The sequence below is a fragment of the Chinchilla lanigera genome, unplaced genomic scaffold, assembly GCF_000276665.1.
Source record: "Chinchilla lanigera isolate Chin_1 unplaced genomic scaffold, ChiLan1.0 scaffold00008, whole genome shotgun sequence".
Lineage (NCBI taxonomy): Eukaryota > Metazoa > Chordata > Mammalia > Rodentia > Chinchillidae > Chinchilla > Chinchilla lanigera.
The window spans coordinates 1,823,829-1,848,734 of NW_004955409.1; the positions used below are offsets into that span (position 1 = coordinate 1,823,829).

The 24,906-nt window shown below is 50.0% G+C and overlaps 1 long non-coding RNA gene across 1 annotated transcript; it reads right to left on the reverse strand.

Annotated features, from left to right (window-relative positions):
* Positions 1–50: 50 nt before the first annotated feature.
* On the reverse strand, positions 51–23,219 carry LOC102017747. The gene is made up of 3 exons (XR_259745.2): positions 22,903–23,219; positions 21,307–21,402; positions 51–1,136 (listed from the first exon to the last, which is right to left on the reverse strand). It is a non-coding gene; the product is annotated as an uncharacterized LOC102017747 (long non-coding RNA).
* Positions 23,220–24,906: the final 1,687 nt, after the last annotated feature.

Genomic DNA, 24,906 nt, shown 5'->3' on the forward strand with positions numbered 1-24,906 from the left:
ATTTTATTTTCAGGCATTTTACATTTTATCACTATATCAACTAGAAATAAAATGTGGAATTGGTAGCAGAACTGCAGGCTGCGATAGAATTCCCAAAGGGTTCCCATGTCCTTTTAAAAATTAAATACAATAATGGAAGATAAACTGTGTAAAATGCCAGCATTTCTCTTCCCCATCTCCTCTGTTTGTGTACTAAGCCAAAGGTCTCACGGCCCATCACATTCTGGAAAGGAAACAGTGTAGAGTGCTTTTGATTTCACTCAGGCACCCATTAGCCCCGTTTCCTGATTTAATTTTGAGTTTGATGCTGATTTGTTACACATACACACCTACTTAAAATATATACACCTTCTCTAAAATTGTGAAATAGATGAATGGTTGGAAATACGGGAAACACTAGATAGGTTAAACCATGAAATCATTAACTTCAGTGAAATGTGGGGAGAAAGTTTACATTGGATAAAACAAGTATAATCCATTTTCCAGCTAAATCTGAAGCAACATGTCTATCTCACACTTCTCTACTTTAAAAAAAAAATGGCCCAAAACTTTACTTCATGTGACCATTACAGTTTTTCTGCAACTATATTTCTAATGGGCTTTCATTCAAGTATTCCAATATAACTGCATGGAACTTTTTACCTTATTTTCTCCCAAAGACTAGAATTCAAACCTCCTATACTCAATTTCAAATTTCTGGAAGAAAGGACAGAGAAAACTAGAATTTCATTAGACACATGAGTGTCTTTAAAATCGCTGCACAGGGCTACTGCCCGCTCAGGATACCAGGTCCACAATCTGTCCCGGACCATCTCCCTGAAAGCCACCGGGCAGGGCGGAAAGCTTGACACTCACGGGGCCAGCTTCTGAAGATATGATTGAAGACATAATTCCTACCCGTGTGTCACGAGTTTCTGTATGAATCGGCTCCATCTCTGAACTCGTGGCCATATCCAAAACATCTTGGAAGCCTTTCACCTTATCCACAGATCACCATTAAGAGCCACGATTCCGGCCTCCTGAGCAGGGTGATGTGTCTCTCCAAGGCCAGCGTGGCTTGGTCAGTACAGGGGCAGCCACCTCCTCTGGGTCAGGTCGACACTTTGTATACGCACTGACCGATGTCACATCTCCAGCTGTGGGCACAAGGCGCATTATTCTTCGTTCTATGCCAAGTTTCTATTCACCTAGTCACGTATTTTCCAAAATTACAACTCATGCAGTTTGCTTTCTGGCATGCATGCACACACACAGACACACGCACACATACACACGTGCATTTTTATACATGGACACTGTGAAGCTCCGTCCCTTTGTGAAACAGAGCTAGTGTCTACCGACCCATCTATGAGCTGCCGAGCACAATGCCAGGGATTCTGTGTATCCTACGACCTTTTATCCTGACAACATTGCTACAAAGTAAGAGCGTTCTTATTTCTATTTTACAAACAGGACAAAGGCTGGCGTGCTTTCCCCAAATCACACAGCTACGGAAATAAAGCCAGAATTCAAACCCAGCCAGGGTGCCTTCCTGGTACACAGGCCTCCAGCCCGCAGGGAGAAATGCTAGATGCCGCATCTGACCTTGAGCTGTTTGCCTGACCCCAACGTTTTCCACCCACCTTGGAAGCATGAAGCTCTCTCTGAACATGGTTTCTTTTTGCATTGCTAACCAGGGAGGGGTCACTAGGCTTTGTATTTCCCCCACACAGAAAGAGCAGCCATGCAGAGTGGAGAGGCAGAGGCGGGAGCCACGAAAGGTGGCCCAAGAGACTGTCAGGACCACAGACAGCGTCCCACCTGCGTCAGCTCTCAGCCCCGCGGTGTCCCCACCACAGTCAGAGGCAGTCCTGAGTCCTCTGTGGACAAACCCCAGAGTCAGAGGCCCTAGGATCTCCCGACTCAGCCTCCCCTTACTGCGAGTGACACCTGACCTGGGCTAGACAGTTAAGGTGGCCAAGGGAGGACTCGCCACCTGGGACATTTCCCACAGGAGGCAAAGGACCTGGGGCCAGTGGCAGGGTTGGGAGGACCAGGAAGTAGTTTCTTCTTGGTGAGCTTTGTGGACCGGAGCTGGTGACGCTCTGATGTGGAGAAATGCACGGGGACAGGGGCTCAGCCACAGGAGAAGGGGCTCCGGGTCCCATCTCTGTCCTTTACTAGTCACTGGCTCTCGGGAAGTTGGTACCTCGGGGCAGGAGAGGAGCAGGAGCTTCCCGGTTGTCTCCAGAGCGGCAGTGACGATGAAACACAGCGAGAAGGTTGTTAGTGCTGGGGAGCCAGGGAGGGCCTTGGCGTTATGTTCCTTCTCCCTCACTCCTCACAGTGACCCTAAAGCACAGGCGCTCTGCATACCAGAACACACGCGGTTCAGAGGGTTCTGCAGGCCTCTCACAGCCACACGGCACCGGGCCCGGGCGAGCCGGTTCTGCTTCTCTGCTCCGACGACACAGAGGTGTGGAGCCGTGTTTCCCGCGTATTTGACTGTTGGAACCTCGCACTGACACAGTGGGCTGCAGAGGCCCGACTGACCGAGAGACAGGGCATGGCTGTGCACAGCACCCTGGGCCAGCATGTGCACTTGTGCTCAGACTCCAGCCAGGGCCGTCACTGTCACCCTGCAGTGGTCACCGGGCGCAGGACCAGCCTAACTGCTTGATATACACCTGTGGTGGCAAAGCTATGGCGCATCTGCCTCGGCAGACTGTGTGTATCACTGAAAGCTCTAAAAGGTTCTCCATCACTGATCTAGATTATTTCATCCTCACCTAACTCAGTCCACCCTCCCCACCCTTCCGTACGAGGCCCTTTTATTATTTCTCTCTTACAGTCGCAGGAATTTATGCACCAAGAAGGCGGGTGGCGTTCCCCGGGTACCCAGCAATGTCACCTCGTGTGTGACACCTCTGCAGCACACGGTCGCCAAAGTCTTGCCCGTCAGCCTGGAGGCCCCTCCTGGCTCTTCTTGGGAACAGAGTGTGGGGTGCGTCGCATGAAGTGTTGAAAGCAGCCAGGAAGAAATAACTCACCACGTCGCCACCTTTTCATGTGGTTTTCTTTGTGTCTTTCTCGCATTCGTTCCTTTCTCCCACGCAAAGTCTTGAAAGCACGCACATTCCCCGAGCACAGCAAACCACATGAAGCAGAGCAGTGCGTTACAATGATGGTGGCAATAAAACTATTAAGAAACAAACTTCTACTTGGTTCTTTGATCAATCAGTTGTTTCTTCAACCCTGCATTAGGCATCAGGACAGGTACTGTGTAGTCCTGAATGATTCAGGAACAGACCTTACTCCTAAAAGAGCTCACTTCGGGAAGAGAGCCACCCTGAGGGCACAGGTCTGAAGCATCACAGGTCTGGGTGGTCAGGGTTGCTTCCCCCGCCACTGCCAACAGCCTGAGTCCCTCCCAGTGACACGTCACCATGCAGCTCCGAGGGAGAGCGGACTGGACAGACGCGCCATCCATCTCTGGGGTCCAGTGTAAGACGAGGCCACCAGGTACCTTGCTGACAAGTCACTGAGAATCTTAAGATGCAGCGGCAGATCATTGCTGAGGAGCAGGGTCCTGGGTGGTGCGCATCAGGGGGGCTAAAGGGTCAGGCCATTGGTCCGCACTCTGTGCCAGCCTGGATCTGCTGCCACCCCCACCCTGGCCACTCTTCCTGCCAAGCCAGCTGCTCACCCCAGCACTCCCCAAGGCCACACCTACTTCTCCCCGCCCTCCTGAACCCATCCCAACTTTTCCAATTAACCATTTTGTGTATTCGTTCCTCTCCTTCACCCTGGGTGGAACAGGCAGCCTGGTACGCCTGGCATCAGAGGTGGGATAATCTAACTCCAATCCTATTCCCACTGCAAGCCACTTGCCCTCCCCCATCCACGAGGAGAGGTGTGGTGAGGGCGCGGAGCCCGGCAGAGCGCGCCACAGACAGCTTTGGTCTCACTTCCCCTGTTCTTCGCTCCAGAGTATAAGTTGCTTCACACTCAATTCCCTGATAACTGGCCAGGAATCCAAGGGTACCAGAAATACTCCACCTTAGCACAGGGCTCCCTGGATCTCTCTAGAAGTATGTGGCCAAGCTGGGCCAAAGGGAGGCTGACCTGTCCAGGGCATGTGGTCACAGTGGACATCTTTATCCTCTCACCTCTCCAGGAGGTGCCTGGCAAGGCATCTTGGACACCTGAAAGGATCCTCTAGCTCTTCTGGTCATTGGTGCCAGAGAACAAATGAACTCCGCCATCAAGGAAGGCCACAAAAGTCCAGAAAGGGCCTGCAATGGGAACTTAAGAAATCCACGTCTTCCTGCAGGAGCTAGAGACTACAAGCCTTAGATCCTCAAATTAAACAGAATAATGTCTGCCGTTCAACTCGGTACAGAGAGCTTGCAAATATGAAGAATATTTTCCTATAGAGCATGATAGGGTTTTCTTCATTGCCTTCCAAAACCTAGATTGCACTGTGTGACCCAAGGTCATTTGCAAGATTTCCCACTATGTGCACTGTTTATGCTTTGGTGTCCCATCTTTGAACTCACCAGTACTTCATTTTTCCTCTGTCTTTTAATTGGCTCCCTAGTTTCTGAACAGTTGATTAATTTATTGCAAAATTGCAGGTGAGCACTTTGATCACAGAGTGGTTTAGCTACTAATATGAGCCCCTCAATGGAAGTCTCTGCCCTTGCTTTGAAACCCTTTGCCGCTTTGTCTGTGGTTTTGCTTGGCATTTAATACTGCCTCCCCAGGTCAAGGGGCTCTAATTAGTAGTCCATGTCTTATCTCCTTTGCCTTCAAGTTCTACAAGGACAAGATTCTGATTTGATGCATATATGCATATATGCCCCATGAGTAGGAGGTTGTTAGTAAAGAAAGGTAGGTAGTTTATTGGACCATCTGGTTGATTGTTGATGCAAGGAAGGAAGGAAGGAAGGAAGGATGGCTTGGTTTACAAACTTAGTTTTTACTGAGTCCCATTAAAAATTGCTATTCCCCCCCAAGATCTTCCCCTCTTCTAATTTCTTAAGAAAAGTAAATTCTCAGAAAAAAACTCAAGGATTGCCTTCAATATGAAAATACCACACATATGACCAATAAAATGGCACTGCTTATCATAAGAGGAACTATTCATGGCTTTTAGATCTTCTAAGTATGCTAAAGTTGATTTAAAGAGAATAAACGGACACACAGCCCAATAAAGCCAACATTTTCTTGTTCTGATGAAAAATGCTGAGCTTGTACCTCCCAAATCAACATCATTGTTACACCGAACTCATTTTGATTTTTCAATTGAAATACAAATAATTTCAGAAATTAATTCTCTTTTTTCTAGGACAAGATGAAATAAATACAAACCCAAAGGTATTTGAGATTTCATTCGTGTGTGTGTGCGTGTGTGCTTGTGTGCACAACCCATCAGGGTTCTTCTCAAAGTCTGCAGGGAGAATTGAAGCAGAGGGTGTGTCTCCTCCCCACCCCTTTAAACCACTGCCTCCTGCTGTCGCCGAGGACTGCGTGGCATCCCCCAAAGCAAGGGTCTGAGTGCCAGGCTTTGTGTAGCGGAGAAGCAGCCCTACTTCCTGGAAGCCACATGACCAGCACACCTAAGTGGACAGCCAGCCTGCATACTTAAGGCCGAGCCAAGAAGCAACTCTGTTTGCACAATGCTGCTCCTTGGTGGAATTACACAGCTCGCCATGGCTGCAGCCAGATAATTATTATTGATTCCCTCTCAAACTGTCAATCCGGGGACAGCTCTGAGGCAGGCAGTGATGGACAGAAGGAGGATTGGACAGCCACCATCCGACGCGGAAACTTCATCTTGAAAATGAACTCAGATGAGATGGTGCCGGTGGATAAGGGTAATTGATGATTGTTTCAGAGTGGAGGAAGGGGAAGAAGGAAAGATTAAAAAAAAATACTTCTTGGCATTCATCTTAGTGTCCTGGTGGACCGTGCTAGGGGCCATCTACAAACTCTGTAAAGTTTTCCTATGTTTTTGCCCAATAGGCCTCATTTTTAATGTGCTACCGTAAACAGAATTTTTCAAGTAGAGGAAAATGTCTTAAGTGTAGATGTTTTGTCAGTTATGTTAGGACTTGTACATTTTTGAGAGAACAAGCATATGAAGTATATTTTTAAATGTGCTTAAATGCCTGTTTGCGCAGCTGTGTTAACGTTCTACACTTATTGGACCCTTTGACAAATAAACATTAAGCTCCTAATATTTGCAAGGCAATTTCGTCTCTGGCACACAGGTACACCATCAAATACCAGGTGACAACTTGATAGATGGCTGAGTTGGAGCCCAGAGCATCTAAGTGACTTCCCTCGACGCACAACCTCATTAGAGGCCGAGCTAAACACAGATCCCACACTTCCTGTCTCCCAGGCCTACCCTTCCCCTAATAATCACTTCCATTTGTCAGGTGGCCATTCGACACCAAGCACTGCACAAGACTCACTGCATGGAGTACTTCCCCAGAAATTCACGACAGAAAGGGGATTCTCAGGAACGTCATTTTTAAAGTTAAGAAAATGAAACGCATAGTGATTTCAGGGCTTGCCTCAGTCACTCAGAAGACAGCCAGACCGGGATCCCGGGATCCCAGCTGCCGGGTGGTGCTGGACACAGAGGTGACAGTGCCCGTGGTTTAGGGCTGCTCAGCCAGAGACAAAAGCAGGCTGGACGGCAAGCTGCTAAGTCCACCCGGTGCAGGGTAAGGAGGGTGACACACACCAGGGAGGAGTCACCCGTCTCTGTGACATCCTGACCAGCACCTAAAATCCAGAAGCTGCTGACGAATTCCTACTCAAACATAGTGGTGCTGCACCTGGAATTTGTTCCCCAGAGGGAGATCTGGTGTCACCCAGTGATCAGGAAGACCTGGCCAGAATAAGACGCTGGCCTTCGCATACATTCTGCCTCGTGGCCCGTCTACCTGATGCGCATGCTGATTGTCACTGACACTGCTTTATGTGGCCACTTCCAGGCCTGTGTGGTGTCACCCCAGGGCACCTTCAATTATCCCAGGGAAGCATCTCACACTGCCTTTAAGAGTGAAGCGTTGTTAGCTTATTTTCATTGGAAGAGGAAAGATGCATTGCAGACAGCATGTTAAAAGGAAGAAAGGGCGCCTAACAATCAAGCCCAGATGAGGAGCTGGGAAGCTGCCAGCAGGAGAACATGCGTTCTGTGGAACAGGAGATATCTGAGCGACTGCCCTGCACTTTGGCCAGAGGGACAGAGGACAGCAGCCTTGTCCCTGCGGTTCAAAGCTCAGCTGGCAGGTTGTAGTCACCCAGCAGTCACAGGTTCTAGTCAGCCCTCCCTACAGCAGGAGGGAGTGGAGGGTCCCCTGGCTCTGCACAGTGGACAGGGAGAGCGCCCCACAGCAGGCTCTGCCACCCAGCACCCCTCCACTCTCACCCGCAAGCATGCTCTCCCCGCACACGCTGCACCTGGGCCACCTCTGCAGAGCACAGCACCGGGCTCCTCATGCTCCTCTGCTCCTCCTTCCAGGAGTGCAGCTTCCCCAACAACATTCATCCTTCCGATCCACACACACCTGGGGAAGGGAGGCCACACAATACTGCTGCTGCTGACCTCTGCGCATGAGGACCTCAGCGTCAGTGACCTGTCCAGTGCTACTCCACGTGCAGGTCTTCACAGCATGTGATCCAAACCTTGGGGCGCTCTGTGGCCAAGCGCCGTCTACCCTAGAAAGGCAGATGCGGGAACACACGGCGCTGTGTGCTCACCCACCTTAGCCACTGGATCTGGCACTGCATGACTTTCTGGCTCTTCCCAAAGTCACAGTGACTATGAAAGGGAAATATTTTGAATCAACTCAGGACACACTGAGGCAGCCTGCTTCAGAAAGTGTCGGGAACCCTGGGCTGGTTCCGGGGGCACCACCAGAGCCACGAACTGCTGGGACACTTGTGGCTTGTCCACCACGCACACACACCCGGCCTGAGGGTGGCATTTCCCCAGTCCCAAGGACAAGAATGCAGGCCCAGGGCTGCAGCAGCTTGCCGAGGCTCGCGGCTCAGACTCTGCTCCTGCAGCGATGTGGGAAATGCTGTCAGTGTTACATCCAGTTTCCAGGCACTCGTCTCCCCAGCATCGTGGCCACACCTCTTCCTCCGCCACAACCGAGAGACACCTTCAAGGTCAAACACAGGGCACAGCGTCCAGATCTTCAGTCAGACTCGAGTCCCTGAGTCCTGTTCAGCTGGGTCAAGGGGCTCGGGTGAGCTGTTTTCTCTCCCACATTTTCCTGTGTCTGCCCTGCTCCTGAGCATCCACTTCCATCCCATGGGGAACCAGACATCAGAACAGCTGCCAGCCCAGCAGCTGCACACCCGGAGCCCGGGCAGACCCAACGACACAGCACCCCGCTGTCAGGACACCCCGGACCTGTGCTGGGGTCCCCAGGACACACTCTCTCCCCACTCAGGATGTTCCTAAGCCCTCAGCAACTGACCCCATGCACTACTTCTGAGATGTTTCCACTCAAAAAGGAGAGATGTGTGTTACACACGCATGTAACACACATGTACAGTACTCTGTGTCACCAGAGCTATATAGGATACACTAAGGGCTTCTCTAAGTGGCTCAATAAAGACTTTCCTGGGATACCAACTTTACTCAAAAATAAACAACTAAAGACATACCTTTACATGAAGATAAACACATCATGGAGTAGAAGATTTTATTGGCACTTTTAAGGTGAAAATGAATATCCCTTGCGATCATAATATTATGTGAAATAAGTCAGACACACAAGCTTAAATACTGCATGGTTTCTTTTACATGAGAAACTGAAAGTATAAATAAAGAGCCAAATCAAAGGTAGATAACAAGAGGCAGAGAGACAGAGCTTCAAGAATAGGAAGGGGATGGAGAGACGGAGGGAGGGAGGGAGGGAGAGGGAGGAAAAGGAGCAGGATGTCTTTCGTCCCGCACCAGCTCCCCACGAGCGGCGTCAGCACTGTGTCCTGCAAACCTGAACCCATAAAAGTGAAATTCAGAGAGTGGAAGCTTGAAAGATGTTCCTCAGGCAGCTTCGGCCAGGGCCCTGGGCGTAAGCTCACTCTTGGGTCCTGGATGTCACAAGGAGCGGACACGCTGGCCACCCAGAGGCACAGGGAGCTGTGGTTACACCGGCCAGGACTCGGCAGGTCCTCCGAGCCTCCTCTGGAGAGTGCTGTCCTAGTGCCACAGACGTCCCCTCAGTGGTCACAGGTGGTAGACAGCTTAAAGAGGCTACAGAAAGCGTCTAAAACTGCTGTCATTTATGGAGTATCTCTAAATGATGTTTGTGGTCACTGTTTATTGCCCCAAGTGCAACTCTGCCAGATAATTGGAAGATTTTCCATGTGGGGGACAGAGGACAAGATCCTGGCCAACAGAGTAGAAGCAGCAGAGAAGAAGACAGTAAAAAAAGAATATGAGCACTCGCTAGGTGAGGAGCCGGGCATGGTGACACACGCTTGTAATCTCAGCACTTGGGAGGCTGAGGTGAGAGGATCACTGTGAGTTTGAGACCAGCCTGGACTACAAAGTGCACTCAAGGCCAGCCTGAACTGCATAGAGAGATCTGTCTCAGAAAGACCAAAAAAAAAAAAAAAAAAATTCAAATTATGACAAATTATGTCCAACATGGCCCCAAGAGACATTTCTTCTGTAGCGCAATCACTAGATGTCTTGATTTTCTTAAGGATGAGGTATAGTTTCTCCCTTTCTGACATTTTCCCCTCTGTCTCTGACCACCGGGAAATGTAGCACAAAACTGCAAAGGGCCTGAGGAACACTTTCATTCTACTTGTTTTCCTTAGATCGTGACTTGCTAAATTTGCACTATTTTTGCCCTGAATTTTATACTTTGATATTTCATTTTATGTTTGGTATATATAAACACTTTTATATGTAAAATATATGTGTTTTATTCTATGGTAAAATTCTAAGGGAAAGAATTTCCAATATAAATAAATAAAAATACCTAAGAAATGACTTTAGAAGTCTGACGTGTGCAACGGGGGCCTGGGAGGATTTCGCTCCAGGGTTTTATCAAGTTAACTTCAGAGCTAAGAGGCTGAGCTATGCGGAAGGAGCCTCGTTTGCCTGGGTAGCTTATTCCCCATCCGTCCCGGAGACCACGGCCTCGAGCCCGCGAGCTTCCTGACCTGCTGCAGGTTGTCCCAGCCTGGTGACCTCCAAAGCGGTGCGGCTGCACCTTTCTCCCTTTCCTCCTTCTCCGGGAATTCTCCACGAAGTGACCAGAGCCCAGTTCTGAGACCTCTGTCTCAGGGCCACACCCACCCCTGGGCAGGCTGCCCCAAGCCTCCAGCTAACAGGAGACAGAGCCCCAGCCCCAGTTTCAGCAGCATCGGGGAAGTGTCACCCGCAGAGAGGCTGCGGAGCACACTGGGACGCTAGGACCGCGCCCCTTCCTGGCCACCCGCCCTACGCCCCTGGCCCTGCCAGGTCCTCACGACCCATGCTGCCTGGCCACCCATCCTCTGCCACGACCAGCATCCCCCTCGGCGTAAGTCCCGTGTGGTGCTTTCTCTCAGGTCCCTGCTAGCGTCTGGCAGAAGAGTGAACACAAACTCGGCGCTGGTGGAATGGACAGGTGAGTGACTTCATGACCACTCTTGAGCAAGAAGAATTTTCTTTCTCTCTGCCACTTTATTTTTTTTCTCTGCCACTTTAGAAGGGAAGGTCAAAAATATTTTAAAACTTGCAATTTTAAGCTCTTTTAGGTCTGAATAAAAATCAGCTTTTAAGAATTAAGCGCACTGTATCAATCAGAGTATAAGACCAAACAGAAAAGCAGGAACAGCTCCTGCCCTGCCAACGTTCTCTTGCCAAGCGCCACTGCTTTGGCCAGTGGGGGTCACACAGTCATCCCAGTCCCACCAATCGCTGAAACGTGCTCCCAGCTGCCCGCTCCTGACACCAGCCTGGACCTGACAAGGGCAACGAGGCTGCAAACCACCACACCGCAGCGTCTGGAGCACAGCTCGCCCACTCCAGGTGGAGTCCCTGCCCAGGACCAAAGCCCTCAGCCTCTTTCTGCATGGACGGCGTCCTGTCTTCAAGGTTCTGGAGCATGGAGCGACACCAAGAGAATGAAGGCCACCCCGAAGCAGAAGGGGGGACATGCAGAGGACAGCAGGGGACTGTCAGGCCTCTTAGGTGGCCGGAGGTAGAGACAGGGTGCACGGAGGAGCCGCAGGCCTGGGCAGCACCAGGTTCCCCCAAACGGCTGAGGGCCCCAGCCGGGGTGAGCTGCACCATCGTGGGTTGGCAGCACTCTTGGTAGAGCAGCTGGCTCTCTTTTGGCTTTGTCTTGCCCCTCCAAAGTCATAGCTTAGGCATGCAAAGCTGCCCCCAGGACTCTGGCCATAGCCTGCCTGAGGAGACCCTCAGTGCTGGCCAGGGTGTGCCCGCCCGTCCCAGGGACAGAGCGGGAAGCTTGAGTCAGCACAGGCCGAGGGTCAGCAGAATGCTCCGTCCACTGCCCCTCCTCCGGTCCCACACGCCCGAAGCCCCAGCACCTACCACTTTGACTTGGCTTCTCCAGACAAACGTGAGTGACACCAGTTGACCCGGGTCGGTTTGCGCTGTTAATTCCCAGCATTTATTTCTTCACCAGGGCCATTGCACACAGGTAGCTTGAAAATGGGGCAGGAGGCTCGGGGGCAGCTTGTAAAACTTACCTCCATGCTGAGTTCATGCTACACCATCCTAGACATCAGCAAGCAAGCCCTGTGCCGGGCTGGGCATGCCCTCGCTTTCCTACCACTCTCTCATTTAACCATGCCAAGGGATCCTCACCCCCACAAGGGAGGAACTGACGCTCAGAGAAGGCAGGCAGCTGTCCTTCCAGTGTGACACCTGGGCCCGTGGACACCTTCCAACGATGGCCCATTGCAGCGAGTCTAATCACGTACAGGGAGTCACAGGCGGGGTGACCATCCCCGCCCCGCAGGTCTCCGCAGCGCCACCTTCCCCGGGCCGGGACTAGAAGGGCGCCTTCTCCCACTCAGCCTGCTGTGCTCCGGTCCCTGCTTGTGCTGTACACTCCTGCTTTGAAATCCAAGTTCACATGATGCATTTATTTATTTTGCCTAGTTTTATTGAGAGCCTACTGTGTGCAAGGCATCCGCAGCGGGACTCACATGTGGGAAGAACTGCTCATTAAATCATTACAGATGGGAGCTCTCATCATGTTTTTTGAAATTCACTTAAATCATGCAGGATCCAGTGATCTCTATGGTGTTCAAAGGAAAGTAAATCAGAGGGCAGCTGGCTCCACTTCTCTTTTAAAATAGGCAGGGTATAAATAATAAATAGAATTAGAGCATCGCGTGAAAATCCTATCGGAGGCAATAAGCACAGAGGAGTAAAGAGGCCGGACTTTGCCCCAGCTCCTGCCACCACCCCTCTGCAACCTCGGGGTCACCTCATCTCAGCGCACCTCCATCTCCCCTCTGTAAAGCGTGTGATTCCCTGGAGTGGCTTTTACAGTCCCTCTTCAGATTAGTCCCTCTTCGTCCTGAGGCTGAAACATCTCTCGGTGCCTCTGGCCCTCATCCCTAGCCATGGCCCACGCTCAGCAGCTGAGAAAACACAGGGATACAGCGACCCTCAACACCAGGAGTCCAGCTCCATGTGCAGCCACGCAATCCCCAGGAAGCTGCAAGCTGTGTGCAAAGCACAGTCGCGTTGGAAAGTTAATGCAGTGATACGTGCACATGGGAGCAGTTCCTAATCCGGGGGCAGTGCCTTACAAATAATGAGGGTGTAGATAAACCTAAGAACCAGCAGGCAGCAAGGCAGCAATGCTGGCTCCTCCGCGGTAGCAAAGGGGCCGTGTGTGTGAGACGTTAGCCGCAGGGGCAAGACCACGGAACACCACATGGGCACCCCATGTGCCATCTCCTAAACCCTCCTGTCCGGCAAAAGGCACTAAATGAACGTTTGCTTAGAAAGCAAATCATCCACCCACATGAGGACCAGCTGCCAATGGAGGGCTTACCCTCTCCCTGGCCACATAAAGCAGGTTGGTAGTAGACTTGGGATCATCATTCTTCCATGGAGGAATCTGCCTCATGTTTAAAAGCACTTTCTAACCCTTTTATTTTTGGGGTGAGCATCCTCGTAATCAAAAAGTTGCAGTGGGGCGGCTGGGCCCGGAGAGGGAGGAGTGCAGCTGCTCTCAGCACTGGGATCACGGTGCCCCGAGCCGGAAACCGCCGTCCACGCCGAGCTGACCAAGGCGGCCATTCCCACCATCCCCTGACCCTCTGCGAAGGAAAGCAAAGACGTCCAACCAGAGCCACAGCCTCAGCACACGGGCCACCTCCTCAGCAAAGGCTCCCTGGTGGCGACATCGGATCTGAGGGAGCGGGGTCCAGCTTCACCAGAATTTGCTACCGTTTAGAAGCAAAGCTGACACACACATCCACACCCGAATTCAGCGAGGAAAAGTCAATAGTGTTAATAAACTTCGAGGTGTGCTAAAGGCTGCGTGGATAAAAGGACAGTGTCCAACAGTATTCTTCATTAGCATTAACAAATTCTTAGGTAACCTGCGTAGCACTAAAGCCTGCAAATCTGCCTCATTTTATCTTTGAGGAAGACACTTCCGAGGCATGCTGCCTCTGGGCTACACCTCGCCTTTTGATATCGTCTATTAGCTGGAAGTTCCAGCATCCTTTATTAGGATTCCAGGGGCCTTAGCTCTCTGCTCACAAATAATTTATGCTCCCTTCACACCAAGCATAGTTTGCCGCTGATAAGCAGCAGGGTAATTGGCATCTTCACGGGATATTGGGCGGGAGGGGTGGGGCCCACACCTTGAGACAGGAGAGGCAGACAGAACAAGGCACCAGAGAGCCACCCCCTGCTAGGGAGAAGCAGTTCTTCTCGGCAAATTATATACTTTGCATTTCCCACAATAAATATTAATCTTTCTGTTTATCTGCACGCATCATAAGAAAAACATGTCGTTAGGGTACTCCCTGGTTTATTAAAGAGGAGGCGTTGATGCTACAGTTTATTCTCAGTGGCATGCAGTATTTGAATCAACTCCAAGGAATTCTTAGCATAAGCAGCTTATATGTTTCCCATACTCATTGCAAAATAATTAACGATGCTGTCACACTGAATACATGGACATGAATTATTACTAAATTAGAACAGAACACCTATAGAATTATGTATAATGTGCTGTCACCACAAATAACAATATTCATAAAGAATCTAGGCTACCCTTGCTTAATGCCTTCAGCGCTAACCTTTGATTGTAACAAGGCACATTAAAAAGCTTGACTTGGCCAGGTTTGTAGGAAAGTGTATTGCATTTTCAAGACAGAAGGATGTTAATGTGATTCTGACACTGGCACTGGGCATACAGTTTTTAAAATCCTCTGTTTCAAATTAAATCCAGGGTCTCCCAGGATAACAACCACACAGAGTGCTGAGGCTGGGGCTCTGGCCAGCAGAGCTGTGCTGCCACCCAAGCCTAGCTCAGTGAGCCACCCCAGTCTCAGGAGAAGACCAGAGATACCATTCAGCCTGCAGACCGGGCTGTGAACAATGAGAGGAGAAAGCCACCTTCCACATCCCCCGGCCCTGCCTCCCTCTGCCCCCTGCTGACTCACAGCAGGGTCCTGCTCAGGTGCTATCATCAAAAGATCTGATGGGGCTACCACCACCCTGAAGAAACCCCCAGCAGTCCACGATCAGATGTAGTGCTGCTGGCCTAGGGGTGACACGGCCGGCCAACCTCCTCACCCAGGCCACAGCACCTGTGCTCTGTCCTCTGCCCACGCCTGCTGTGTCTCCGGGTTGCTGAAGGGCTTGCTTTGAGTTCAACCCAGCCATCACCTCCAACCCTGCGCACCCTCAGTCTCTTGCAGGTCAATCATGTCAGCGGCTCGACCACCGGGAGCCCCTCCGAGCCAGGACGCTGAACGCTGGATTTAGTAACCTATTTGTTTCAGAGACTCCGTCCTCTCCGATTGATCTGCCTGGCTGTTTTGGCAGAGGGCCTGACTACCGTTCACCCCACAACCACACACTGCCAGATCACTACGAACCGGGGAGTCAGAGAAGCAGTCTCCTCCTTAAGGTTGTGCTCAGTGTCCCCAGGATGGAGTGTCCTCTATCTCCAGGGCGACTGCCACCCCACTCTAGGACATTTGGTCTTGGGGGCTGTTACTTTTTAAAAATTATTAAGAACCCAAAGAGCTTTTGTGTTGTGATGCTTCCACCTATCAATGCTTGCAACTGAATAAATATAAAAATATGCATGAATTTTTGTAAAATAGCATACCCATTGTATGTGAATATAAATGATATATGTCTATAAAACCACACATTTTCTGAAGCAAAACACTTAGAAAGATGGGTACCCCTTTATAAATCTCCTTCATACAACTGTTGGATTCCCCTCCCTGCTTTCCTCTTCAGATTGCTGTAGTATGTCATCTTGGTAGAGTTACATGAAGAAAATCTGACCTCACACCGACAGGTGTGTGGCTGAAGAGAGGAATATTTCAATGGTCTTTCAGATAATTGTGGAATTCTCCTCTGACCTGCACCCACACTGAAGCATCAGTACTGAGTGTGGAATCGGAAGCCTCACCTCTGGGCTTTTCATTCTCAGCACAGTGAAAGGTAGTGGTTCATCTTGCATCCCGAGAGGACCTTTTATCCATCGTGTAACACGTGGGACCACACGTTCAGACATACTGGTTTGCCAAGCCATGCAGAGTGCATGCTGACACATTTTATTATATAGCAGAAAAAACATCTGTGTGAAAAATTTTATGCCAAGTGAGAGAGGTCAGACGTACAGGCTATGGACAATATAATTCCACATATTACATCATGGGAAAAATGCAAAATTATAGGAGTAGAAATAAAATCTGTGGCTGCCAGAATATAGCAGCAGGAGAAGATTTTGACTATAAGGAAACACCTGGAAATTTGGGGATTGATGGAAATATCCTATATCCTATTTGTGGCAGTAAAAAGATACAGATATTTATGAATATATATAAATATGTATGATATGTACAGTATATGTGATTATATGTGTGACTGTTATGACTGCATGACAGTTCAATAGGTATTGAACTGTGAACCTAAGAGGATCAATTGTGCCTTATATAAATTACATCTCAATAAGCTAGACTTTAAAATAAATCACTTTCCCTCCATAAAAAATAAATAAATAAATAAATCACTTTCCTTAATGTCACCCCCAACCCTATGAGAAAAATTTCTAATACTGAGAAGGTCTTAAGTTTCCAGCAGTGGATACTACCTTTCCTAAATCCAAATCCTGCTAGAAAACTTTGAATTTCACCTCACTGACAGCAGACACAGTCAGCACTCGTGTTCACATTTAAAGGGTTCGGTCCCTTTTCCTGAAAACTCTAAACGACTGGCCTCACAGTCATGTGCTTCCTGTCAGTGTGACAGCACTTACAACAAGTTCAGTTGCAATGACACAACACAGTAAAGAAAGTCGGAGGAAGGACAGCCTTTGTGACACTTCTCCTCAATATGACAAGGACCTTGGTCACTTTGGAGGAAACGTCAGTAAAGTACTGAGAACCGAGTACCCGCTGTTTGCTGAGTCATTCCCTCGGTGACAATGACATTCCAGTGGAAAGGAAAGGAAAGGGAGCCCGTGCTTCTTCCTCGAGGGACCCTGCACGCTCTTCTCAGGCAGGCAAGGTTAGTACTTTGGCAAGCGCCAGAGGGGCCACCTGCGTACTCCCACCGGCCCCGACCAAACACCAAGAGGTGAGGCACCCAGGTTAACACTTCTAGAACTAATGATCTTTACAGTGTAGGCAAGGACGGCTTTAGGCAACCCTGGCTTTCAGCCTGCAGATGCAGGTAGGCTCCAGTGGCCACCAAGACCTCTTGCTGCTCTACCTCCTTGACCTCACATGCCCGTGACGCCCACCAGCGCCCTGTACCTCCCGTCAGTGCGCGTGTCAGCAAGGCTGCCCTGAGATAAACTCTCAGCCTCAGAAGAGTTCTTCAGTACTTTTGAATGTTTCAGCACCACGTGGTTTTTGCCAAGGGTGAGACCATCTTTGATGGGTCCTCATTGCTAGTGCAGGGTGGACACAGGCTTAGATTCGCCCGTCTGCCGGGCAGACACATGCGTCCCCAGCTGAGCAGGCCCCAGCCTCGAAGAGCACTGCTCCAGCCAGGACAGCAACGTAATTTATCCTAAGACGCTTCTCGCGAAAAGCTGGGATGAACATGTTTAGTTGTGAAAGATCTTTGCATATCAATGTTAAAACACCCAGTTTCTGTAAACTCTGAAATATTGGTCTCAAAATGCTGCCGTAAATGGCCCTGTGATGCCATTTAAATTTTTTCTGCTGCGTATGGCGCGATAAGTTAATTATCAGTGTCCCCAAGTCAAAGGGAAGAGAACTTTCAGCAGTTTCCTTCCCTGATAGAATTTTCCAGCGCCAGGAAGGTCTAGGTCGTCAGTTCCACTTCTGCATCACCCTTAGATGTGGGCCGTTTGATGATCAAGAAGTCTGTTCTAATCTCCCATTTTCAGTCCAATGAGATAAAATACACTGCAAGTACTTTTTTGTTTTGTTTTGTTTTGTTTCCGGTACCAGGAATCAAACTCACGACCTTGCACTTGCCAGGCAGGCACTGTGCCGCTGAGCTAAATCCCCAGCCCCCAACTGCAAATATCTAAGAGTAAAATATTAAATTATAAAGTAAGTTTTAGGCAATGGTAAAAGTCTTTAAATGTATGTATGTATCTTTCAAATATTTTATGTATCTTTAACATATTGTAAAACAAGATCATAAAGCACACTTCTTGCATTTTCTTATAGATAGAAAGAAAACTTCAAAATATAGTAGTGACTTAGGAGATAATAATAAGATTATACCGAGTAGAGGCTGCTTTCCAGGGCACAGTAGAAGTGCTGAAAACATACTGAGTTCATCTCTAAAAATTCTCACAATTTACCCTAAGCCTACATCTCCAGAAAATCCTAGATGCCACAAAAGTACATAAACACACCTCCCGGCCGCCACAGCAGCCAGGCCCCCCGGGTGCGAATGCCTTGAGGGGTGAGAGTGAGGCAGGAGATTCAGGTGCGAGTTCTTGTGGAGAATTTGACCCCAGACAGAGGCATGGAGCCAAAACTGTCCACAGCCTCCCCTGGAGACCCTCTGGCCTCAGTACCCGGGGTGACCCGAGGGTGAGGAGCCCCTGCTGTCCTCCTCCCCTTCACTGTCACTTTAGGGAGGGCCTAACTCTCAGGACATGGGAGCAGCGCTTGGGTGCAGAGCAAACCTCAGAGCCCAAGAGCACTGGCAGCTGAGCCGCCAGGGCAAGGGGTGACGCTGTAGTCACTGCAGCTGGGAGGACCAGGGTCCTGTCGGCACACACTCTCCCTGCTTGGGAGTGAGCCTGGCCTCGGTCCTAGTCTGACCCTCTTCTTTCTGCTGGATGGGTCGTGAACGCTGGCTTCTCGGGGAAGCCTCTCGCCACAGCTCCGCCTTTGCCACAGGCCACTGACTACTGAGAGAGGACCCTAATCTCCCTGGCTGTGGGATCCACTCACCCCCTGGGTCCAGTCCAAGTGACCGCTCCTCCCAAAGCCTCTCCAGGCCCAACACAGAGCTGGGGCTCCCACAGCCAACCACCCACTCTTCTCACACTGGATCCACCTCACAGTGGCTCACGTCGCTGTCCCAGCCTCTCTGGAGAAAGACTCAGTGTGTGCTGGTCACTCTAGGGCCCCTACCCAGCACAGCTCACAGCTGGTGCCAAATTCACCCCCATTCCCACAGCCCGGAGGAGCCGGCATGCTCCAGCACCGGCTGGTCCAGCTGTGAGAGAAGGTCCTGGTTCGGCCTTCTTTCTGCAGCACGGTGGGACATGTAGCTGCACAAGCGACGTGCGAGGAAAGATTCAGACTGTAAAGATGAGGCCACCAGCCTGGCAAAGAGCAAAGCCAGGACTTCTCCAGGTGGCACTGAGCCTGTACCCCGCATGGGAACTTTCACCCACTCTGCTCTGAAGGGGATAGATGGCCAGCACTCGCCCTGGGAGTGCTGGGCGATGACCCAGACCAGCCCAGGAAGGAGGCCTGAGGAGCCCGCTGCCTGGCGAGGTAACATGGCCATGGCCAGGTGAGCCCCACCCCCACACCAGCCGCTGCCATCCTGCTCCCCACAGGTCCCACCTAGTGAGACCTCCCTCGCTCTGACAGGAGGTTCTGCTCCTAGTAACTTTGTGCTGTGGATTAATGAAGGATTTTGTCTTTATTTTAGTTTTTGTTTTTGATGAGCACTTAAGAGAACAAGACAAGAAGGATCCCTGCCAAAAGCCAGCTCTCTACCCGGAGGAGAAATTCAGAATCCAGATCTCAAATCCCCGGCTTTTGATGTCACTTCTGGTTAGTTCATGAGGGAAACATTAGCACACAATTGTAGTCATGAGCAGGACCTGCTTACCAGGTAGAAGGCATGTAATTATTTTTTTTGTTTTTTTTTTTTGTTTTTTTGGTACCGGGAATCAAACTCAGGACCTTGCGTTTGCCAGGCAGGTGCTTGTGCCGCTGAGCTATATCCAGCCCTTTTGCACATAACTGTGGCTAAGATGTTCGTGAGAATCTTAGGTTGGAGCAGCACAGGGCACCACTTACAGAAGGTGGACTTGTGTGCTTGATTAGATAAGGAGAAGTGTCAGAGGAAAGGAAGTCTGTGGCACTACACCACCCTCGTCCCAAGGCAGGAGCTGCACCTGTCCTGACACGGTGGCTGGCGAGTCTGCTCTCCAGTTCCGTCTGGAATGAGCGCTCGACCACACTCAGAGGGCAGAGCTGCTCCGGCCATTGCGCTGGTTCCACTCGGAGGTGGTGAACATTTGCACAGCCCACTCTCATCCAGTTTGGAAAGTACAGTACCGAAATCTGGAGACTCCAGCACTGCTTCTCAAGTCTGCTTTTCCACACCAGAATTCTGGAACAAGTCACAGATGTCTGTGAGTGACGTATACTGTGAATAATGTCACATTCCAACAAGTATAGTGGGCCATAAATCCTGCCTCAAGTTCTTATGCTAATTCTGGAAGCTTGCAAGGATGGAATACATTGTGATTAACATATGAAATTGCATTCCTTACGGAGGGGTTTTCATTTCACAGGACGCAATGGGGACTTTTCTTAAAGCCTCCCTGACAAATCAGTCAAAGCAATACCATCTCATGGTTATTTCACATAAACTACTTTAAGAGGTTTTAACATAAATGGAAAATATCATTGAAACATGGAGGCCTTACTTTGATTTGAATGTGAAGATGTAAAGGTATATGTGAAGATTTCAAATGACAAAGTAATATCACAGCCAGCTGGTTCTGACTGAAGAAAGTAGATCATGAAAGGAAAGTGACTCAGTTTATAGAGTTAAGTATTTCACATTTCATCTCAAACTTTTGTAAGATAGGGTAGCTTGTTGTTGCTGTCAGAATACATTATTAATTTTATGTTTCTAAGAAATGTGAGCCATCCTAGGTTCTTTCTCTTCTACTTTATTCAACTACTTCTACACCAGAGAGATGCCACACGCTTCTCTCTCACAGGCTGCCTTCTTTTTCCTTTATGCTGTTTCTCAGCATTTAGGTAATAATAATAGGGCTTTTCCCTTCTTCAAATTGTTGCTTTTTTAAAAAATCCTTACGATGAATTTTAATAAGACATCTGAAAAGTAGGCTCAGAAATTAAGAAACAAAAAACTTCAAAAGCATTCTGTGTTCACTCGTCCACTTCTGCTTCCATTTTTGAGTTACTTAAAATAAATATATCTGGTGACGACGTCTCCACCAAAGCTGCCTGAGCCCTGGGCTTCCCTTTTTGTATGTAACCCATGCATCTACTGGGGATCTAGTCTGTTATTTATGAGGGAATCCTGCTGGTCTAATTCATCTGCTCCCAACCTGTGTGTATTGACACACTGACTCACAGGCACATATGCATTATGTGTGTGCGGAGGGCTACATACATTGAATTATCAGGGAAGTTGTGTTGGTTCTCTTCATTTCATAGAACACACAGCACATACATCACATTGAGAACAAATCTAGTTGTTCTCATTTATCCAAATCTTAAGTCAGATCACAGCTGTTGTAGGATTTACACACACACACACACACACACACAAATGCATGTACTGCACATGCTCACTCCCACGTGCACTTGCACATGTTTGCACTAATCTTCTCTGTCTACCTCTTTGGATGTCTCTTTCTTGGCTGAACTGAAACGAAGTACACTGTTCTCAGCCGAGCTGCACAGGCAGACGGATGAAAAATGAGCGATCCAGACCTGTGCAGGAAAAGAATCTGCATTTTAAAAATGCCTCGAAAGAAGTGTGCACTCCCCAGGGGCCCCCGGCGCTCACGATGCACTCTGCTCAATGATGCAGTCCATCAGTACATGATTTTCCTGGATTAATTACACTGGCCCATTCAATAATAATGACTCATTATTCCACCAGCGACATCCTAGACCAGCAGACCTGGGACTGACCAGCTTCATCAAACGCTGCTTAGAGGAAATACCCCAGCTATCGATAGACACACACCCGTAACACACATGTGCACGCAAGGGCAATGCTTGGGCCCACACAGGGATCCGAGGCTGAGGCCCTGGGGAGGGTGCCCTGTTCATCGGCTCCATCCAGCGCTGCCACCAGTAATGGCGGCGGCTTCATAACACCGCCTGCCCTGGAGCTCAGGGAGGAGTGTGACAGCGTCTGCCCCGCAGGCAGCACTTCGATCACCGCCCCATCCTTCCCAGCTCCTCGTGGAAACCCGACCCCCCCAGACTCAGAGCCCAGCACATGTAAGCCCCACTCTGTGACCTCTCCACTCGGTGCCCGGCTGTGAAGGGGATGCCCTTGTAGCCCCTGCCTCCACCTTGCTGTGTGGACCAGGCTGACTCCAAGAGCGGCTGAGAGCCACCGTGTACCTGGCACTGTGCCCGCGACAGTGGAGGGCCGAGGAAGAGCGAGCACATTGCAGACAGCTGCTACGCACTGGGCGCAGGGTGCCTCATCCATCTCTGCCAGGTACCATCACCACCCGCAAGCAAGGACGAGCTGGAGAACCAAGGCTGGCCTAACCCACCAAGGCCTGCACGCCCAGCGAGCCACCCAGTCAGCGCTGCATCCATGTGGACCATGCCCGTGGGCCTTACCACAGAAAGTGCAAACCCGCAGCCAGGGCACAGCGGGTGACCTCAGGTCGGGGCTCGAGTGCCAGCTCCGCACAGGCCCCAGCCAGCCCCAGCCTGGCCTCCGCAGGACCCTGCCTTACTGGCCCTGCAGCTCCACTGCACCCTGGCTAGGTGCACTGAGCTGACCCTGGTGCACAGACTGGGGAGGAATCTGAGCAGAAAATGCCAAAGAGAAGAGAGCCCTCTGGAGTGGAGGACGTGGGAGGGGACAGCCAGAGTCTGAAGGAGGGAGGAGAAGAGGGTGGGCAGCGCCCTTGCTGTCCATAGAGCCGTCTCTTCCGGCAGAGCACAGCGGGTAAGGGTCACGGTGACGAAGCCAGCTGGGGAGAATGGGGCTATGCTCGGCAGCCTGGACTCGGCTGTAAAAATCAAGGTCTCCAAAGGTTTGGCGCAGACCAGGGAGCAGGCGGCAGGAAGGAGCTGAGCAGAAGGAGGCACGGGAGTGGGGGCAGAGCGCTGAGGACAGCACGGGGCCCTGGGGCGGGCCGCTCCGCCCTCGCTGTGCCGTGGGGACCCCTCCTGGGCACCCACAGGAGCTCCCTGTCCGCCCGGCCTCAGCCTTCATCCACTCGCGTCCGCCACACTCACCGCTGCTTCCTTCGCGGCCTCGCCGCCTGACCAGGAGCCCAGCTTCGGGCAGACCGGGCCCTGCTCTGTTTCTGACAGCGTCTCTGGCAGTGTGTGACCACAGATGCTGCTTAAGGAACGCCCGCTGTGAACCCGTCACTGCAGGTGAACGCATCTCTGGCACCTCCCGAAGGGAGCTGGTGTCTTCTCATCACCGGGGCGCCAGCCTGGAGCCCACTTCCTGGTCCTGCATACCCCTCGTGCCACACGACTGAGCATGTGGACCCGCAAGCCGCTGCCCCGTCCGTCCTTCCCGCAGAGGAGACGAACCCCGCAGTGCTAGGCGGGGGCAGAGCTCTGGCCCGCACTTGGGGAAGTCACTCTTGCAGAAGGCATCACAAGTCCCAGGCGGGACAGGAAGCACCTGTGGCCGTGCGCTTTTCCTGTGTCACAGAAATCATGGGTCAGTAGATGGTATAATTATTTATTTATGACACCTGTGGTTCTCCAAACTACCAGGTCCAAATCCCCTTTTTATGGCAAATGTTTTCTAGTATCTTCTTTTACTACCCTCAGATGAAATTAATGGATAATATAATCCGCCTACACACATTTTTTAAAAAAATCAATATAATATCCTAACTGTAATATAAAAAAGAAATAAAAGGAAAGTAAGTTATAATAAAACAGTACATATTTCAATATACGAATGCTCTGGGGCGACTGCTCGGGAAGCCTGACAAGGGGTTGTCCAGAGCTTACCCGGCCCCGAGTCACCGTAAAGGTGGCACTCACTGCCAGAGCAGACTGACAGGGACACTAAAGGTGCCATGGCAGGAGCAGCACCCGTGTGACTGCAAAATGGAGAACACGTCTTCTGAAGGTGCAGCGTAACCGGCCACCAAGAGAGGAGACGGGAGAAATTAAGCCGGCACAAACTGGAACGGATAAACCAAGGGAGATCTGTCCTTCTGGCCACTTCCATGAGCTACGGGGACTGAAGAGAGCTAAAGGAAGCGTTTACGGATGCCTCGAATCCGTGTCCTGTGGGCACGTCTGTCCACGCACAGCACAGGTGTGCGGAAAGGTTTGAAAAGGAAAAGCACAAAGCAGGCAGGTTTGAAGCTTCTGTTGTCAGTGTAGGCCTAAATATCGTATGTTGAATTCTTCCTCATTAGAATATGGTTAATCTGAAAAGTTTAGAACATGTCAATGAAGTCCAAGCAAGTTTATTTTTTAAAATAATATTTTGTAGCTCTCTTTTACTGTCCTGAAAATAAAACTTATAGTTATGTAACCTAACACACACACTTCCAAAATTCAATATAATCTAATAATATAAATTCAATAGAATATAATAGTAATACTAGAGGAGAAGTGAAAGGAAAATAACATAACAGAAGTACACACTTTATTACATAAATGGGCACGGGAATACTACATGACACACCAAGCAACTTTGCATTACACACAGAACCGCAGAGATCCCCCCTCGACACCCCCATAGCTACAGATACAAAGTAACCCAGATGGGTGGAGAGGGCCAGGCAGACACCACAGGGACAGTCCCATTGGACGAGATTTCTTCCAAAGTGTGAGTGTGCCTCGGTAAAGTTGAAAACAAATGCAAGCTCGGTTTTTCCTTTATTTACTTGTATTTTTTGGATAAAAAAATGAGAATGGGACTTAAGAAAAATGACATGACTCAGCAGCTACAGTTCTGAGCACACATCCAAAAGAGCTGAAAGTAGGACCCTGAAGACATGTTTGCAGGATCACGTTCATAGCAGCGTTATTTTGTCACAAGAGTAAAGAGGTAAAAGCCACCGAAGTTCCACTGACAGGAGAGTGGATAAAACAAAATGCCACGTAGACATAAATAAAAATATTGAGCCTTAGAAAAGAAGGAAATTTCAACACATGCTAAACAGCCAACCCTGAGGACACTCTGCTAAGAAACAAGGCACTGGGGCTGGGGATTTAGCTCAGCGGCACAGCGCCTGCCTGGCAAGTGCAAGGTCGTGA